General features: G+C 39.0%; 1 protein-coding gene across 1 annotated transcript in view; it reads left to right on the forward strand.

The window, feature by feature from the left end:
• Sema5a (semaphorin 5A) overlaps nt 1–19,781 on the forward strand; it is a 472,079-nt gene that overhangs the window by 145,017 nt on the left and 307,281 nt on the right.

Raw genomic sequence — 19,781 nt, forward strand, 5'->3', positions numbered from 1 at the left:
ATTTAGGTCAGAAATAGAGTAGAGAATAATTACAAACCAGATCCTTTAGATTAAGAAAATAAATTTACCTTTATTTTTCTCTGAGTTCCCTTGCTTTTGTGAAGATTTCACACATCTATTTGAGGATCCCCCTTACTTGAATGTATCAAGATTCATGTAACCAAGCAGAGAGGGAACTTCCTGGGACCACTAGGCTACTAGGACCACTTAGACTACCAGGACGTTTCAGAAACGTGGGATTGGGCTTTTATTAAGCACACTGGGCTTTTGTTGTCCATCTAGAACAGAGTGGCAGATCCGGCCCTGTCAGATATACCCCTATTCTGTCACTATGGATACTCAGTCAAGAGGAAGCATGGGGAGCAATTTAATTTCTCCCACTTTGTGTAGTAATTTCCAATATTCATTTTGGGACTTTCTCCTAACTGCCCTATGTTCATCTTCCTTCAGCCACACACCCCAGGAGACCTTACCACTCTCCCCAGTTCCTGCTACTTCAGGGCTTAGTGACCTTTCACTGGGAAGATCCACTGTGATGCGCCAAGGGTTTTCAGTGTGCTCCAGTCTTGTCAGTGTGCACCAGTCTCTGAAAGTGAATCCTCACTCAGCCCTGCCAACACTTGGATCTCTTTTTATACATGTTGAAACACTCCCCACCTCTCTCAATCTCTATCCCTCCCTCCTGGTCTCCGTTTCTTCCATTCTACCCCCTATCTTGCATTTGGCTTTTAGAGATAAGGTCTTAGTGTATAGCTCTAGCTGGCCTTGAACTTACAATTCTGAGTGCCAGGATTTCACATGTACACTGAGATACCCAGAAAAAAATCTTCCATATTCCTTGAGTAGACAGTTGCATCCTTCTTACTGCTCCAATACTCAGTTCCTCATTTCTAGTTTGCCCTGTATGTATCTGGGGTGGAGCTGTGCCTTTCTCCCATAGATGGTGTATATCCAGTTAATTCCTGTCCTGTATTCTCAGAACATCCCTGCCAGTTTTCCTGGAGACAATCTGCTGTTCCCAAAGTCTTTTTAACTCTTGATTCCTAAGAGCTCATAGCAGGATGTGTCCTTCAGATCCCTCATATGGGAATTCAGATTTTGTTTAAAGTCCTGCCCACACTCATTTTCTGTGCATTTCACATGATGGATTATCTAGAATGACATGGAGTTAAAACAGCAGATACTGCTGATGGTTGGATATACAGGTGCTCTCTTATAGTAACTTGCTTTATTTCTAGAAGGAAAAAGAACTGAGTGTGCTTGACAAAAAAAAGTAATATATTAAAGAAGTAAATAAAAGTAAGCCTTTGTTTTCTTTATAGACTTCCTGATCTGACAGGCTAAATAATATTATATCAATCAAAATAAACATTGCAAAAGTCTTCATGGGTATTTATATAGGATAATCTAGGAAACAGTAAATAATATTATATTTGGTTGAAATAATTCTATAAACTTAATTAGAGCTATCAGAAAAACTATCAAGGAAAATGGAAGGGGCACCTGGAATCCATGGTAAGTTTATTTTTATTTTACAGTGACATAACAGTACCTTCTTGGAGGAGACAAGATCTTTAAGGGACCAGCTTGCCTGGACTTAGCTCAGACCATCTGTCTCATGTATAAAAAAATCTCTTGCACCAGCAATCCCTTGTTATTTAGTTTCAGCCAGACTCAGTTTGCCCTCCTATAAGTTACAAATGGCAATCTTTTCTAAGACATGATGGCATATATCTTAGTTAAGGTTTTATTGCTGTGAAGAGACACTATGACCACAGCAACTCTTATTAAGTAAAATATTTATTTGGGGCTGGCTTACAGTTTCAGAGGTTTAGTCCATTATCATCATGGCAGGAAACATGTTGGTGTATAGGCAGACATGGTGCTTGAGAAGGAGCTGAGAGTTCAGCATCTTAATCCATAGTCAAGCAGAAGGAGATTATAAGCCACACTAGGCCTAGCTTTAAAGACCTCAAAGCCCACCTCTATAGTAACACACTTCCTCCGAAAATGCCATACCTACTCCCAAAAAGCCATACCTCCTAATAGTGCCATTGCCTATGGGCCAAGTATTCAAACACTTGAGTCTATGGAGGCCATACTTATTCAAACCACCTCTGCACACCTAATTTTTATTTCTTCTTTCTTACATCTCTTCCTTGTTATTAATTCAGAAGGACAGTAATTCACTGAACTCACATTCGCCCATGTTCATAGCAGTGGTTTGTGCTTGGTGGAGAGGGAACTTGACTCTGTGGGTGACCTTGTAAAGGATATTTAGATGTGCTTCATGGATATGAAGCTAGGGACCAACTTTTGTATGTACTTAAGGCAGCTCAAAGTTATGGGCTATGGACTGAGAAACAATGCCCTTGTTGTGGTTGGAAGAAGGGGCTATTGCAGTACAGAGCCCATGTGCAAATCACATGTCATATATCTGTTTGAGCTAAGTGGTATCCAATTAAGAAGATTCATTAAATCTGGGGGCCTTTCCAGATAATCAGTAGCACAGAGAAAATGCCAGACAGGCTATTTGATCTCCACATTTCCACCATGCTGCCATCTGATCCCATTTCTTTTGGACAGAAATAACTAGCTTTGTATGCATGAACACTGAGAATAATTTTTGGAGTAGTGTTTCAAGTTATTTTATTTATGGTTACGAAGTGTACATACTTTTTCAAATTATCACAGAATGAAATGAGAAATGCCATTACAAAAAAAAAGTCCAGATGGAAGTTGTCATTCTTAATAACTCAAGAATAAATATAGTGAGGAGGTGCAGAATGCTCCGTAGTGGAGATGTAGGCAGTGTGTATGTCTGTGCAGTACTTACAGATTGTTTTATTTACTTATTTATGATCAGGGGAAAGAGGAGTTTGGACTCTTTACAAGTTAAAGACAAATGAAATGAAAAACAAAATCCTGATCTAGACAGATTGACTACTGAGTGCCCAGGGAAATCGGGCAACAAAACAGCTCCAGGAAAATGGAACAAAACGCTTCAAAAATGAATAAAACGAAAGGCTTAACTCTTTACATTTCATGTGTCATCAACTAAATCTTCATGCTGTATGTTCTGTGTTTTTAATCCTTTCTCAGTAGCTAGCTGAAGTGTATTGCTACCATTCTCCTTATTAGATTTTCCCTTTCAAAACAGATCCCACACATGTGCAGCTTCTTGTATCTGATAATCATAGGTATATGGCTGTCTGTTTTTTGCAGGGATGATGGGAGAGTGTATGTGTGTGTGTGTGTGTGTGTGTGTGTGTGTGTGTGTAGATTCACTGTATAACACATACTTGTATGAATATTGAAAAAAAAATAAGAGATTTTATATTTTAAATTTTGGATTTAAAAATCCAAGAGGAACTAAAACTATAAAAGGCTTATAAACAAAATTCCCAGTGTTAACTTTATAACTTCTACTTTCTAAAAGTATTAAAATTCTCACAATAAAACCTCAAGTTAAAATAAAATTTTCTTTTCCCAATTAGTTGTTTTTACTGGTAGCTCCTAGGAAATTAGGTGAACTGTTTTGTCAGGTGTGCAGTATCCATGGATTGAGAAGGGGAAGAACCCTGATAGAGGATAGCCTTGTGTACTTAGATGACACTAGGGCAGTGGAGGATCTCACTTGTTCAGACTACAGTGTTCAGGAGTCTTATCTCCACCTGGAGGCTTGGGTTTGGGTAGTTGTTTGATTGGCTGGGGGTCTGGTGTCTCCATTTCATGTTTCTCCCTGTGGCTGAGCAGGTCTTAATCTGCTTCCAGGTGTGCTAATGAGTTCTCAGTCCCCAGAGAGAGAAGAATGCTTTGCCGGAGGGAGAAACTTAGTCATTGAGGTGAAGGTCTTAAGGTCAGCCAGCAAATCAGTTACAGACCTGCAGCTGGGGAGCCTCCTTGGCATGCATGCATGCAGGTGGATGACTGTCCCTCCACAAGTATGGGTGGGAAGGGGAAAGATGAGTTCCTCTGCATGCATGCATTCTGTCCCTTTACAGGATGGGGAGGGAGGGAAAAGATGGTCTGCTCTACATGCATGCATGCAGATAGATGACTGTCCCTTCACAGGTATGGGTGGGGAGGGAGAAGATGAGGCTAGGTTGTACACCTGAGTACACAGACACAGGGACATGAAGTTTTCACTCTTGCTCATCCTGGCAGATTATTGATGATTTTGTTACACAATGTCTGTTATGTCAACTTGCCTAGTCAATTAATTGTTGATCATGGTTCTCTATGAAGGGCTGTGAGAGATGTAATCTGAATCTCAGATTTTAATATGGGATATCGCACTGAAGCATCAGAGATGGATGTTGTTAGTTCTCCTGGTGAATTCCAGTGGTAGCAATGAGACTATTTTCTGTGAACTGTCAAAGGCTAATTGGAGAACATCATTTAGAATCAGGACTCCTGGCCTATTTCAGTTAGATGAATGGTTTAAAAATGTTGCTTAACACAGCCTCAGATTTTCTTTAAATTTGCTTGGAGGAGAGACAAGGTAGACCTAAGGGCTTTGAAAACAGGGTTTTGCTATTAGAAGGTTAAAAGTCAATTCCTGGAGGGAACCCAGCATTACTTTTTGTTAAAAACACTTACTTATTAAGGCATAATTTACACTGAATTTGTTCTCATTTTATCTTGTAGTTGTTGCAGTTTGAGTGGCCATTGCATCAAATGATTCCAAGGTTTGAAAGATGCTGGTGCCTAGCCCTGAACTTTGCTTTGTGTTTTAGTTACTGTGACTTTTGTGTTATTTCCTAATGCTTCATGACATTGATTTTTCCCATCATTACAACAAAAACATTAATAATAACCCCTTTATTCCAATGTTATTGGGTTAGATTAGTTGACAATGATAAAATACTCAGAACTGTACTTGCAGACATTGAACACTGTATGAGAGATAAGTAGATATATGTGTATCTACTTAAGGCCTTATTTCATAGTGCAACATTGAAATAATGTCTGGGTTTGTGAGCAATTTAATTGTTTACTGCATAACCAATATGTTTAAAGATGCATTTAATATGTTGTTCCGGACCAACAGAACAACCAGACAAGGTTTAGAGTGTAGGTGTCTCAGAAGTAGGAAAGTGTAGCACCATTAGAAAGTATGTACTGGGTAGTGCTTATGTATGTGCATTGAGGGGTGTGATTGGACTGGAGCTCATGCTGTATTACTGGATTCACTGTGTGCCTAACAGTGAGGGCTGAGATGATGGCGCTAATGCTGGTAACGATAATGATAGTCATGATGGTAGTAGTGTTGGTAGAGACAGTCAAGGTAGTAACATTGGTAGTATAGCTGGTAACAATGGGCCAGTGTAGGTAATGGTGGTGATGATTTTAACACTGATAACTTCAGTAATGACAATGGTTGTATTGGTGATGGTGGGTGATGGTAGTAGAAGTGAATGTGGTAACAGTGAGGGGGCTGATGACAGTGGTGATGGGGATGAAGATAGTAGGAAGGGCGGTTATCCATTTGGTGGTGGTAATGGTGATAATGGGAAGCACTGAAGACTCTCCCTTTTCCCCTAATGACTTCTATACCATCTGCCATCCAGATAGTATAGAAAAGTAAAAGGTGCCTGTAGGCTTCTATGCCAGTTAATGGATAGCTTAGGGTGTAGAAATGTGGGGAATAGTTAAGGACCAAAGATACTGTCATTTGTTCCTGAACCCTGTGATGATCATATCTAATTTCTGTAGGTGCAGAGTTGGCTAGTAACCCCATTGTCATCTGCAAAGTAACAAAACCAGCTAGGCAGCTGAGGGGACCAGTCACTCTAAAGGATTCTGGGCTGTCCTCATTACTGTGGTAACAGAAGCACATTTACTTGGTGCTCATTCTGTAGCTGATTTGTGAGGCTCAATGGTTCATTATGACAGAACTATGTGTTGTAATTCAGAATGTAGTTTTGATTAGTATGTATGGTACTTTTTATGAAATAGCATAGTAAGAAGAGAGGAGAGCTGAAATATTGAGATGAGATCAGAATGTCCCTTTTTCATGTTTAGTCTGCTTCTTGTGTTATTTTATTTATTATCATCATCCTCATCCTCATCATTATTATTTTAAATCACTACTTTGCACATAGATAACAGTGATTCCTTTTCTTTATACCTTTTTTTTAACATTTATTGTGTGTGTGTGTGTGTGTGTGTGTGTGTGTGTGTGTGTGTTCATATACTCATGCATTAATGTGCCATGGAGCACAGGTGGTCAAGAGGACAGCTTGTTATGAGTCAGTTCTCTCTTCCCACCAGATAGGTCCCACAGATTGAACTCAGATGGTTTAGTCTTGGTGGCAAGCACTTTTATCTGAAGAGCTATCTTGTGAGCCTGACAGCAGAGATTCTGAATGGGATGCAGGGTTATCACTGTAGATATTTATCAAAATCTAAAATCACCATTTTGATTGTTAGTAAGTTTTCTTGTGTTATGGATATCTTTTTTTTTTCTTTTTTTGGCTTTTTGAGACAGGGTTTTTCTGTGTAGCTCTGGCTGTCCTGGAATTTGCTCTGTAGACAGGCTGGCCTCAAATTCACAGAGATCCACTTACCTCTGCCTCCCAAGTACTGGGATTAAAGGCATGCACCACCACTGCCCAGCTTGTGTTATGGATATCTTATGATAGAAACAAGCAGTATCCCAAGCATTTCCAGGTAACACAGAGGCTAAGAAACCATGGTGTGTGGTACGTACTGTATGACATATTTCCTCTTTGTTCTTCAGATTCTATGGCAAGAGCTGTATAAAAATCACTTCAAGATCTAGTTGAAATCCACCTTTTACAAGAAACATACTCATACTGGTTTGGTTTTATACATATACATACTATACATATCACAAACACACCACATATAAACACATACATATACAAATACAAACACCATGCACACATACACACAGAAATGTTACACACACATTCACACACACACACACACATATATATATATACACCACTCATATAAAAACACCCACTATACACATATAAGTATACAAACATACACATACACCCCATACAAACACACACATATCCACACATCCACACACAGAAACACCACACATTCACACACATACCCATTTAATTGTGGCATTAATAAGAATTGAACTTAGGGACTTATGCTTGCCAGGCAAATTCTAATGCTTATCCATATTCTGAGCTCAATTTCTTTGAATACCTTTTTTTTGTATAAATTTTCCTTGTCTATTTGTTAGCTCTAATTATTTCTTACTATTTTAACATACTTTATCAATTCTTAAAAATCAACGTTTGTTTCATTTTTTTTCAAATTGGTCAGTAAGTTATTTAATACTTAGTAAATTAAAATTAAGATTTATTTAAATTTTTCAACTGTGTATGTGTGGGTCTTGTAAATGTGTCTGTAGGTGCCTTTTTGTCCAGAGAGGGAGCTGTGTCCCCAGGAGATGGAGTACAGGAAGTTGTGAGCTGCCTGATGTGAGTGTTGGGAACTGAACTCTGTAAGAGCAGTGTGTACTCCTTAACCATCAAGGAATCTCTTCATCCCTCACCTTACATTACTTAATAAATGTAGCCTAGTGCTATACAGACTTTAAATAACCAATAAATATTTATGCTTAAGTTCAGTATATATACAACTCACAATGTTGCTTTCATATCTAGAATTCTTTTCATTGAGTAGAAAACTTGGTATTCTTTTTTCATTTTTTTTGTCTAAAACAGAAATAAATTCAAATCTCACTGGACTTGATTACTGACACACGGGTGATTTGTTTCATGTTTGAGAAAATAATCCTGGACTTTCCTGGGCTTTAATTATTGTATTTAGTTTAAGATAAACCAGAGTACAATCTATAAAAATATTCCCTATAGCCAACCTTGCAGAAACCAATGCTATCTTATTTAATGTGTTATAAATTAATATCGATTTCTCTGCTGAACTTGACAGTAAGAGATTGCTATTAGGCAAATATTCACATTTTTGACAAATACTGCTGGTATGGTTGCCTAGTCCTTTGAGACAGAACCTATTTGCTGATGCTACTTTAGTCCTGTTCTATTCTAGCAAGTTCTTTGGCCGTATAATGCAATAGAAATATAACTGTGTCACTATATGTGCGAGAACTCCTTTGTTTCCTGATGAGTACAGAGTGAACTCAGATAGTCTACATTTCTACTGGCCTCTCTTGTCAGTGTGTAATGTACATCTTGTTCACTCTGGCTATGCCCCACATAACTTGCAAGTGATCTATTGTGATTGTTTGAGTGAGAAATATACCCCCCCCCATTGGCTCATGTTTGAAATCTTGGTCTCCAGCTGGTGTTGCAAGGTCATGGAACTTTTAAGTCCTGGAGGCTTGCTGGGTGAAATACATCACTTAGGGCAGGTTTTGAACATTTTCATTGTCATCTCACTTCTGGTCCATTCTCTCTGCTTTCTGCTGTGGCTGAAGATGTACTCTCTCAGCTTCCTGTTCAAGCCACCTGCTGCCATACCTCTCAGCCATGGTGGCTTTTCCCTTGTAAACTAAAAACAAAACCAATGATTTCTTCTATCGAGCTGCCTTTCATCTTGGTATTTTGTCACAGCAACAGAAAATAATTAACATATAAAATAAGCATATTTGAAATCCTCTCCTTAAAAAGGAAATGGAAACACATTCATAATATTGACCATCAGCTGCCCACTCAGCCAGACAGCCTTTGAGCATAATCTCCTGTAGCCAGTAGGGTGATGAGGATGGGTGGGTGTGGTCCAGACCATCAGAAATGGTATCCTAGGATGTTCAGAAAACTGGACTTTAATTGTTGTTTAAAATCTGGAAAGGCACTGTGGAAGCCCTGAGTTAGAATTCATGAACAATGTTTATGAGAATTCCTGTGAAGTCCAAATGGTGGGCGTTTTAGACCCTGGGGAGTCTATGTTTCCATGAGGCCAATGATGTGCAAAGGACAGAAATGCTTTAATGAGGAGGTTGTTTTGCATACTGATTTCTTTCCTGACATGTATAAACAGAGTCTCTGAGAACATTCCAGGACTCAGTGTCGGGGCCTGTTGTTTCATAGAGTGGTAAAATAATATCTTGCTTAACATTCTGTAACTCTAGAGTTTACTTCCAAACCACAGGGCTCCTCATTAAATGGGGTGAGAGAGCATGCCCTGGGGAACTGTTTACCTGAGTCACCCTTTCTTTGGGTGGCTAGATAATCTGTTCTGGAACTTAATACCTGTTGAGAGAGAGGGAGGCAGTGTGCTGGCTCACTGCTTGTTGGCTTGTGGTCATAAAAGAATATTCTACTTGCATAAGTTAACCTTTGGTGTCAACTAGACCAGCCATCTAGCTAGTGTCTCTTCATTTACTTCCATCATATGGCCTGTGATCTAGCATTGGGAAGAAGCTACTGTCATCCAACCTTGTCAGAATACCCTGGCATCAGAATGGTTTTCAAGTGGTCTCTTTATTATTTCCTTTAATTTTGAGGACATTAGTATCATTCCATCATTTCTCTCTTCCATTTCCTCCGTCCAAACCCTTACCTATACCCCTCCTTGCTCTGTTTTAAATTCATGGCCTCTCCTTTCATTAATTGTTATTGTATGCGCATATGCATATTCATATATATTCCTAAATGCAACCTGCTCAGTTTATGTAATGTTACCTTGCATGGGTGTTTTCAGGACTGTCCATTTGGTATTCAATAACCAGTTGGTGTGCTCTTCTCTGGGAAAGACTATTTCTCCCATTCTCAGCATTCCTTAGTTGCCAGTGGTTCTTCAAATGATCTTTCATGGGGGAAAATTTATAGTCACTCATCATCGCAACTACATTTTGAGGTAATTTGATTAAATAAGGACCCTGATGATAATAGCTTTAGAGGTTGGATCTGTTTTAGCCAGTCTGTGAATGGTTAGTCTTGATAGAAACATATAAGAAGATTATGGGCTTCCAAACTACAATTTGGACTCTATTCTCCTTGAACTTAACATAATATAGTGTAGTATAATAAATGTGGCAAATTTATTTTCAACCATTTGATTTATTTGACTTACATTACAAAAAGTAATCATGGTACATTCTGGCTTAGCCTCCTGTCAGGAAGCTAATGAAGACACGTATTGGGAATATTTGACCGTTCCGCATTCCATAGACAAGGAGAGAGTCACAGTGGAAACACCTAAGGGTAATGACTTAGGCTGCTTAGTGAGTTTACCAGCTCTAGCAGGAGGAGAGCTGTGTGTGTGGGTCCTGCTCCTCTTTTATTTCTTAATCTCTTCTTGTGCTTCATTGCTTTTCTTCTTTCTAAGGTTTAACCCTCTCCACACTGACAAAGAGTATTCAAAGAGAAATACCCCATTTTTTTTTTACAGCAGAGTATGTGAAATAGCTTAAAATGAAGGTTCAGATCTTCACTGTGTTGTGACAGTGGGTGTGTGTTAAACACTGCATGCTAGTCACAGTGAGATGAGGCATGTGAAAAATTCAATGCTGTAACCCTCCAGCAGCTCACAGGGAAACAGAAATAATATCCGAGTTTTCTAATCAGGCAGTTGAGCTTTAGAAACATGAATTGACACATGCATATCACGGCCAGCAAGAGACACTGAAGGAATTAAACTGGAGTCACCTGATAAAGCACTGTCCTTCTCAGGCTCCATTCAATGTCTTACAAACCTTTAAGACCCGAGCTCCTCTGTGGTAGAAGGAACAGAAAACTAGAGAATATTTTTATGATGTCACTTCTAAAGGTAATAGCATATCTACATATAAAATAAAGCATATATTTATGTAAATTCCTGCACACCTTTTTGTGTGTTGATAATATTGACATCATGTGTTTACTTGTTCCTTGCAAAAGTCCACATAGTTGGATGAGGAAAGAGGATTGACAAAGGTTAGTAACTCTTCCAGAGTTAGAAAAGATGAAAACAACATATATTTTAAGCTATGTTTAATTAATTTTAAGATATATCACTTCAGGGAAACTTAGGGAATATATATAAATTGTTCAAGTCAGTCCCTTCAAGATCTCTGGTTTTATGTTTGCAATGCACCTAATTAGTCCTTGTCATGACCTTCATCACCTTGTTAATTGTGGGAAAACTAGGCTTTTCATGGGTGTTCTTTTAGATTGACAGGAAAAAAAAGACGACCAAATGAGTATGACTGTGACATGGGAGTGTGTGTGTGTGTGTGAGTGTGTGTGTGTGTGTGTGTGTGTGTGTGTGTGTGTGTGTGTGTGTGTTATGAGTGCATATGGAGGGGGGCGCTGTATCTTATGGAGACATAAAGAAAATTTTAGGATTATGGAGTAGTCCATTAGGGTAAACCTCTGAGCCAGTTACCTTGAAACCATTCTGGATGTTGGATCATCTGGGCCATGGTGTCATTGGAGACCTTTCAGGTGGTCTTGGCTGATCAAACCTGATGTATCTTAATCTGGAACAAATCCATAACCTCTGGCTTTCTGTGGAAACAAAAGCAGAGACTCTTTTCCAAAGCAACATATCCTTATATCCAAATTTTGAAGTCAAGGTACCTTTAAAATTTACATATTTATTTAACTCAATAGCTTTCATGATCAAATCTTTTTCTGTAGTTAAAAATCCCAAAGACAACACAAACCAGATTCTCTGTGTAATATCCATCTTTGTAAGATTGAAATGCCTCTGTGGCTGCTGGCTCCGCCCACCTCTGTTTCCCAACATGGCGGTGGTACAGTTTACCACCAGCTCTGGGTCTGGAGCCATGTGTGTCATCAACTATCAGAAGCAGTTCTATCAAAGCAGTGCATAGCCCAGAAACCCTTTAAAAAAAAAAAAAAAAAAACTAACAAAGGCTAAATCCAACATGCAGCAGAGTAAAGTGCTGCTTGTAGATTCCTCATTCCTGCAACACTGTAGGTCAGACACACACGCCATCATAGTAGCTCAAACCGGCAGGCTGCCGCTAACTTGAGAGAGACAACTAGGAAGCTGTTTTTAGCTCCGTTTTAGAATCTTTTTTCTTGGGTTTTAGGTGGAAACTCTTGTCCCACGTTGGGCGCCATTTGTACTTAGAGTTTTCCTGCCTGGCCCAGTAAGGACAAATCTCTCTTACCCACCAGTCCCACAGTCGCTCAGACCCAAACAAGTAAACACACAGACTTATATTGCTTACAAACTGTATTGCCGTGGCAGGCTTCTTGTTATCTACTTCTTCTATCTTAAATTAACCCATTTCTGTTAGTCTATACTTTGCCACATGGCTTGTGGCTTACCAGTGTCTTTACATGTTGCTTCTCATGGCTGCGGCTAGCAGTGTCTATCCTCCCCAGCCTTCCACCTCCCACAATTCTCTTCTCTGCTTGTCCTGCCTATATTTTTTGCCTGGCTACTGGCCAATCAGCATTTTATTTATACAGAGTGATACCCATAGCACATGAGTGTATGTGTGGGTGTATACATATGCATGCATGTGTATGCACAGTTAATATTATTGTAAGCCTGGACAAATAAGTACAGGATTGCCATGTTATAAATCAGGAGAGACAGCTGTGTTTAAGAATTCATACGTGAGGTTTGATTCTAATGGGACAGGCTTACATTTATTTTTTAAAGGGTACATGACATAGTGAGTGTGCTGACCTGCAGAGACATCGGTATGGAGGAGAGGGCAAGAGTCAGGAGAAAGGCAGCTGTTTGCTGTGACTACTTTTGGCTTAGATAGAAACTCTGGGTCAGTTTTCATCCTTTAAATTCCTCAAGAAAATTCTCATGGGATAAGAGTCTTTCTCAATCTCAAATCTTCTCTTACAGACAGAAATCCTGTCCAGTGGTCAAGGGATTAATTTGTAAGGAGATGCTAATTAAGGATTCATGGACTGGTGATTTAGGGCATGTGTAAATGTTTTGTGATCTGAAGTACTCTTGACAGTTTGACCCACTTTGCAACCTCTTGCAGTGGGAGAGTGGGAGATGGGTGGTTTTCATGGGTAAGAGCTGGACAGAAGGGCCTGAACATTTGTGGGTCCTTACCAGTGCCGAAGTGTCACATGATGGGGGTTTTGCATCAAGAAGAAAAACATGTGGTTCCTGCAATGGCTCCAAAATTCCAGGAGAAATTTTGTAGGAGTCATGTATAGACACAGCAGGACGCATTCTATCTGCCTAACATATGACACTCTGACTCCGCACCATTGAAGATCAGCGATGTGATTTATGCATACAGGAGGTAGTATGTCTAGAGACTTGGACACAGTTTTGTCCTCTGCCGTGCCTACTCTTTCTTCCATTTTGCTCTTCATGTGGTACTGACAAAAAAAAAAGGCTTATATTGCCTATCTTCTTTAATTTTTTAACTCAGAAAAAAGGCCAGAAGGAAAGAGGAAATTTCTACTGTGTAGAATTTGATGGAGAAGTAGGCATATGGGCCCTGGGGATTGTCTGAGCGTTTCATGGCACATGTTTGGGAGATGAGTTTTTGAGCACAAAGCTTAGTCTCCACCAGTACAACTATTAAGAAAATAATGAAAATAGCTAACATAAATTATCAAGTAATTTTTAATGTTAGATAATATAAATTGTAACATACTTGGCAATTTAAGGTACTGTAAGGTGTTTAAACTAATTGGTAAAATCAGTTCCTTCATGAATATGTATGTTGATGAGACTCAGGTTGATGAAATGAAGTTAAAAATGGGCTTTGAGGTAAAACTATTGAATAAGGTTGTCGAGTTTGTACTTGTTTTTAAATGGCCACCTTACTGCTTTTTATATCAATAGCTTTTATGAAGATTCATAGAGGAGCTTTGCATGGATATTTTCTTTTTTTAGATATCTGTATAGGAATGTAATTACAGGGCCATTAGAGTTTGTTTTTACAGATATCATACCACCCCCAATTTATTTATTTGTTTGTTTGTCTGTCTATCATCTATCTATCTATCTATCTATCTATCTATCTATCTATCTATCTATCTATCTATTTGTATGTGTGTGTGTGTGTAAAATGGTAATGTTCTAATGTTCGTGTGGAGGAGGCTTTTCACCTGGGAAGCTGGTGCTATTTACAGCTGGCACACCTGAGTGGCAGCCACAGCTCACATCTGTGCCCATTGTAACTCTCATAGGAAACTGGTTTCTCAATACACATGTGTCTTGACTTTTTCTTTAACCTTCCTTCCTGTGATGTGTAAGAATCGCCATTAAACACTGGAGATAGATGTTGGACCATAAACTACTTTTGAGGGTTGTGATCCCCTTGTATTTTATCTATAGCATGATATGTAGGGAAAACTCACATGATAAATGGAGACACTGGCTCTGGTGTTTGGAACAAGTTAGTTCTGACTTCTACTTAGGGACTTACAGATGGATACGACCGATGTACTTAATTTGGTCTGGAATTTGATGCCACACTGGTGTCATATTTTCTCTAGGTTTCTGAGCTTCATAATGTTTTTTCTTGATTTGTGTTCTTCTACTTTTTCTTCAGTGAGTGGGTCTGTGATCAATGTCCTTGTTGGGTGAAAACACACTAATTTAAATTCCAGTTACCCACTGTATTCCTGTAGGATTTCTTGAGAGAAGATACAGCGTGTGGCTCTATTTTACCTCTTTCTGTTGATAATGGACCAGCTCCCTCTTAGATTAGAAACAGATTAGACACCAACCAAGCTGTCGGGTCCTGCAAGCCTTGGTGTCATTGAGTTAGGATGATGTCTTTTGGATCATGATCCATCTTTGACAAGATAATAGAATCTTCGTTTTCTTTAAAAAAAAAAAAAAAACTTTAGACACTATTTTCCACTTTCTATTAAGGATGGAAATAGTAGAGGCCATCCTTATGTAATAATTAGAGAATGTGCTTAGGATCTCATTGTCTCATGGTTATTTTCTGTAGCATTTTCATAATACATCATATACTTTATATCATAATGATATATAAATACTATAATAGTTTCACCTTACCACTTGGAGTAAATATGCTGAACAGACCCCTAAACATCAACACTTATAAAGGATTGCATATCCTAGAACATTTTGATAGCCAGGCATATTTTTCTCCACAAATTAATCAAAATAATTAAGGTCTACACTGTTACATCTAACAGTTATTATGGTTTTCCAGTGGGCCCTGCACTTCTGTGCTTCACGTTCATTTGTTATTTAGATCATTTCATGCCTATGGGGAAAGCTCAAAGATTATCTCTGTTTGAAGATGGAAATAGAAAACACCTAACCAGTTAGTAGCTGAGCTGAAATTTGCAGCCCAGGAGTTATGGTCCAATACTGGGACTCTAGGATTTGTAAGAATTTGTTGTTAGGATTTTTGAGACATGGTCTCACTTTTTAGATAGATTGTTCTGGAACTCATTCTGTTGTCTTCTTTGACCTAGAACTTAAAAGTGTTTGCCCACCTTAGCCTCTGAGTATTGGTATTACATACTTGAGGCTGGTTGTTCATAGGTTTAAATGCATTTCAAGAAAGTTTGCACATGCACATACATGTGGGCATCTGGATATGTATATGACAACATCTTTGTGTGTGTGTGTGTGTGTGTGTGTGTGTGTGTTTTGAACATACTTGAGTGTGCAGATGTATGTGCCCATTTTCACTCCTGCCAAGACTAGAGAAGAGAAAGCTTTTGGATATCCATTTATTGTTTCCACATCATTGCCTCAGCATAGGATCACTCAAGACCATGTTCTTTGTAGGAGGAGTGGGCTTATTGACCCTCCACCTCTTGGGAACCATCATTTTCTCACCCTTGTCTCAATGCTTGGAGTTATAGGTTCATACAACTATGTCCAGCTTCTTATGTGGGTCTTGGAGATTCCAAGGCCTCTTCTTTTCAAAGAAAGTCCTCTTAACTATTGAACCACCTCTTCAGCCTCTGTGAATATGTTTTTATAATCTGCTGTATACAGTGTTTGCTTTCCAATGTAAACATGTAATATTGTATCTTGAGTATATGTAAAAAAAATTATCTTAAAATAGCATCCTTTCTTTATGGGCCCACTCATCTAGTCACTCCTCTGCCTATGGGGAGATCAGGGCTCAGTAAACCCATTGTATTTGAAGATAGTGTCAGTCAGGCATGTATTCAATGCCTCTAAATTACTGATCTTAGCTTAGCAACCTATATATACAGCATAACATCTTGATTGTCTTTCCTGACGATTGTAGGGCTGACCTAGGGCTGAGGGTTACTACTGCTTCCCAGAATCTCATGAGAAGACGGGACCAAATATCTACAGCTAGGGAAAAGTTCTAAATTCAAAATATAAAGTGCTGCTTTATATTTTGTAGCATTGCAGCATTGAAAAATCACTGTCACACCATCAGAAGTCTGAGGCCATTTGTAGATACTTTCAGATCCTGCTGGCACCACGTAGTTGGACAAGAACGGATATAGTTCAATTTAAGCATTTGCTGTCATCTCTCATCTTGCTTTTAGTCAGTTATACTGAGACAGGAGACAAGAAGTGGCTGTTGGGAAAGTTGGAGACACAACAGATAGCACAGTGTCTCGGCAGGGTCCTATGGGGACCACTGAGACGTAAAACAGCACAGACCGAAACAGCACCCAAGCCTTGATCAGGCTTTTGAAGGAGTGGATGTGAGAGAGGCAGGTAGGTGCCTTGGGATTGGATACTAAATGTATCTGCCTCTGCAAGGACCTCATAGGGTCACATGTGCGCTTGTGAGACATCTGACCTGTGGGAGTGAAATGTCTGTTCCTGAAAGCAGAAAAGATTGCGTCCACTTTCTTCTTTGTGGTTAATAAGTCATTCTTTATGTAGCTTTGGCCGTAATCAGAAGAAACTGTAGGTTCTTTCCTGAAGGGTCAGATTGAGCCCAACATTTTGTCTTCTAACCAGCATGTTCTAGCATGCACGTGACTGTGACTCTTACTTGCTGTGTGTGTGTGTGTGTGTGTGTGTGTTGTTTTTAATAAGACATGGTCTTTCAATTTAGACCTGACTGTCCTGGATCTCATGGTGTACACCACCCGGGCCCTGAACTCACAGAGATCTGCTTGCCTCTTCTTCCCAAGTCCTGGGATTGAAGGTGCCATTAATCACCTTTTCAATGGAAATTGAGTCTACATTATAGAGAAAGAAAACACATGTGCTGTGTTTTCTGCACTGAATTTGCTACTTACCATGCTGAAGGGGCAACATTGAGCATCACAGCAAGGCATGGCCATGTCAGAATGAAAATGCTTGTTCCTGCTTGTGTGCCCATATGCCTGTGTGTTTCTTCATAGAACCTCAGGGCTATATATAATAGTGTTGATCTGACAAGGCTGATAAACCAGTTTCATTTCATCCCATAATGGTAAAGTTTTCACCCAGGCAAGATGAAGCCAATGAGCAATGAAAAAGAGGTTTTGGTATTAGGAAAGTGTTTCATTGGCGCCCAGCCTCTCGAAACTATGTTTCACTGAGCTGCAAGTGGGAATTCCCTATTCTGTCTGGAGAGTGTATGATCTGCCTCTGCCCTGTCAACATGTGTACCTTCTGGCCACACTTCTGACCCACTCAGCTTTTTAATCTTTCTTGAAGTAACTCTCATTTCCCACACTAGTCTGGCAAGTTTGAACTGAATCTGAATATTGCCTTAAGTTGCCTCATAAAATAATCTCTCCTTGCTTGCCTACTTTGTAAGCAAATATTTTTTCCTTTAAATTACAAAAATAATGTATGCTTATTGAAATTTAGTCAATAAATAAGAATATTTTAAAACATATTCTTGCTACTTTGGAGTGACTGTGATTGACTTTGTACCTATAAATGTAAAATATTTACTTGCTTTCTTTCAGTCAAAATTTGGATTTTTCTTTCTCCCTCTCCCCCTCCCTCTTTTGATAAATGTGCACATTTTTCACTCTGTATTGTTATTGGATTTATATGCAGAGTGTCGAGTTTACTGCAGTGTCTTTACAAGCTGCATGATATTTAATGGTAAGGATATATCATAACTTATTTGATCTCAGTACTTAGAACCTTGGTGTATTCATTTCAAACAAGTAAATGTGTTTGCTCCCCCTCACCCCAGTAACTTCTGACCTGAATTTATAGCTTCCCTTTGCCAGGAGTCTGTTGCTTCTTGTTTCCAGCTCATTGACACGGTCCCCATACTTACAAAGCTCATTGGCGCTACAACCCTCCTTTCCCATCAGACTGTGCCTTCTTTCCTGTCTTTGTTATTGCTTATGTGGTTGTTACTTTCAGCAAATACTAGAGATTTTGCATGTGGGAGAAATGATGAATGATGAGACCCCACTATAATGAGTGGGCCCATTTCATGCTAAGAGAACATTAAGTAACAAATCAGAAGAAGCCAGGCAGCATGGAAGTATCTTGTAAAGGTCACAGGATATAGTATCTCCTTCATTAGTTCCATCAAAACTTTTCATTGGGGTGCTGAGGAGCTCTAATTGGCAGATATGGTCTAATATAGACCTGGTGATATGTCTTCCAGGCAGAAGGGAGAGTGAGAAACCTGAGAACAATTATCATGACAGCACTGTCCGTGTGCCTCATCCTGATCAATGCTTCTTTTTCATGCAGCACACATCTCTTTCCATATTAGCCAAGTCAGGTTTCTATTTCTGTCTCCTTTGCCTTTTGTATAGCTTTATTGAATTCAAATATTTCTAGTTTTTAAATTTTTATTTTAAATAAAGATTAATTTGCTTTATTATGTATGATTCTATTTTTCTGGTAGTTTTATGCCTGTGGTGTTTACATGTGGCTCAGAGCTCTGACTGTGATATAACACACCATGAAGATGCTTGTGCTTTCAGTAGACAGTAGACACTGATGTTGCATCTGAGATTTTGCTATTATGAACAGTGCAATTATGAATTTTTATGAGTTCTTTGGGCAGATGTGGAATTTTCCTAACACTAAGACAGCATACACTCACAGCTGTTATGAAACACCAAATTGCTCCTATTGTCTCTTTTTAGGAGGGCACTAATTTGTTTCCTAGGAAATTTATAAAGAATTTTTCTTTTTTGCCTGTAGTCTTGCTTGTTTATATTCATCAAATCGTCTTTACTGCTTCCTAATTGCTAGGGAGTATCCTGACTTTTTTTCAACTTGGCTCATATGATTTTAAACCATGTGTTCCTTTTAATATATATATTATATAAGATGGAAACTGAGGCTGGAGGATAGCAACAATGCTGATCTCACACCCAAATCACTGGTGTTGCCTGCACCAGCATTCACAGGCAAGGCGTCTACTGTAGGGGGCTTTGCAGACTGAGTTACTACATGGATGGTCCTCAGCCTTTAGATGCCATAAATAGGTAGTCATCATCCTGCAACAATGTTTATGCCCCCATTGTTTAGGAGCTACTTTACAATCTATGAACTGTTTCATCACCTCTTCTGGATTTAGATCTTTGAGTTACTCTTTTTGTATTTTCATTAACCTCTACACCATCATTTGGCTTTTAATATTTTGAAATATGGATGCAACAATACATGGCAATTACTTTTAAAGCATGTTGACCTTTAGTGCAATATCCATGGTGACCTTTCCACATTCCAGGATAATGAACTGAAGAACACAGTACCTTATGTTCCCAACACATACAGTTGTGACAGCACTGCATAATGGGCTAATAATTAGCTGTTTTTGTAGGCCACTCAGTCTGTTGTGACCTGCTTTTGAAGTCTCATTTGTAGGGTGTTAGAGACCCAGCAGTTTTCTGTAGAATCTATTGTGAAGTTCATTGCAAGTACAGTTCATTGAAATAAACTGACCAGGTTTCTTTACGTTCATC

This window comes from Onychomys torridus, chromosome 15, assembly GCF_903995425.1.
Source record: "Onychomys torridus chromosome 15, mOncTor1.1, whole genome shotgun sequence".
Classification (NCBI taxonomy): domain Eukaryota; kingdom Metazoa; phylum Chordata; class Mammalia; order Rodentia; family Cricetidae; genus Onychomys; species Onychomys torridus.